Below are 1,680 nucleotides of genomic sequence, written 5' to 3'. Positions count from 1 at the left end.
TATATTTTATTAAGTTATATTTATTATCTTATTTTACCTTACCTTACCTTGCCTTGCATTATAGGTTTGGAGCCTGGTAGGGTTCATTTTTCCTCAACCTTATTACACTTAAGGCTGAACAAAGCCTTAGATGACCGTCCAGTGGACTGCTCCATCGCACTTTCATTATGGCTGGTTTTGTGTTTGGTTTTTTTTTAACTGCGTGTCAATTTCGACTCAACTCACTGATACTCAACAAAAACCTTTTCTTATATTATGTATGTCAACAGTCTGGAAAAAGGGGTGCATTGCTGGGATGGGTGGTAAAGAGAGGAGGGGAAGAAAATGGGCAATGATTTAAAAAACAAAACAAAACAAAAACAAACAAAACCCAAACACAACCAACCATGTGCCTGGAAAAAAATTTTAAAAATTAAACAAAATGAAAAAATAAAAATAATAAGGGCTTTTTTGCTGTTGTGTTTCTTGAGTTCTCTTGCATAGATCCACCATTTCCTTTTAGTAAAATGATCATATATGCTGGGTCATCTATGTTTTCCTTTACACATTGCCCTACAGCTATTGTTGTCGCATAGTGATTTCATATTTCTCCCAATTACTCTGTACTCGTAGTGGTTTTTCAGGGTTGAATTTTCATATAGATCTCCTGGTTGTCCAGAAAACATTCCTTTGGATTGTCTTGACCCTCCTACCTTTAAGATGTTATTCGTTCAGATTCATCTTTTGTACCACCCAGGGATACTTTGAGTTTGCCAAAAGGCTCAACAAAGATAAATCAAAAGTTCTGTGGGTGCCAAGGATTCTTTGGTAAAGTGCTGTTGGAGACAAGCAAGGCGTCACCAGCAACTCTGATTTTTGAAGAAGGAAGAAGTCAGCTAGCTAAAAAGTGAATAAACTATGAGTGAGAATATTCCACTTTAAAACTCTAGTGGCATGGTGCTTCAACACCTGCTTAATCGAAAATCAGAGGCTCAAACTCAGCAATGATTTAGTGAGAAAAACATGTGACAGATTACATGGTTAGTTGTCACCATGGAACTTTCTTTCATGTTAGAGGGCTTCGGTTCCTCTCTTCTACTTTGGGCATGTTGCTCAGAAGCTATTCCTTGGAAAGGAACAACATGCTTGGAGGGTTGTGTATCAGAGAAAGAGAGGAAGGCATTTAATGAAACGTCAGAGTGAATGCAGCCGTGGACTCCAGTGTGTGACAAAGGATGCAGAAAGCACAGCACAGAAAAGGGCTAAGGTCTGATCGTATAGGAGCTACTAGTTGTATTCCACCCAATGGCACCTAACAGTTGTAAACAAAGATGGGAATCCATTTAGGGATCTTATACGAACATTTATAAATATTTACAAGAGACGGTTTGTGATCACCGACTATCTAGCACAGCCTTCAAATTTGTTTATTTATGTGCAATCCTGAAATCTATCCTGAAATACAATGTGGTGACTGATAGGATAATAGCCACACTCACACAAGAAAGACCCGTTAAAATGACTAGTATTTGAATATATGCTCCTACATCTAGGATCAAAGAGGAAGAAATTAAGAATGTTTTTTATATTTCCATTCATTCAATGCTGCACTTTTCTCCCTGCCCACCTCTCCCCCCCTCCCAGTACACTTTTCTCTTTGAAAAGTAAAATTCTTTCATTGTTTTACAATCCCTCCCCCCA

The sequence above is a fragment of the Elephantulus edwardii genome, unplaced genomic scaffold (genome assembly GCF_000299155.1).
Source record: "Elephantulus edwardii isolate Elephantulus edwardi_28Jun2011 unplaced genomic scaffold, EleEdw1.0 scaffold00462, whole genome shotgun sequence".
NCBI lineage: Eukaryota > Metazoa > Chordata > Mammalia > Macroscelidea > Macroscelididae > Elephantulus > Elephantulus edwardii.
The sequence above is the reverse complement of the archived record's forward strand: the minus strand, read 5'-3'. Positions refer to the sequence as shown.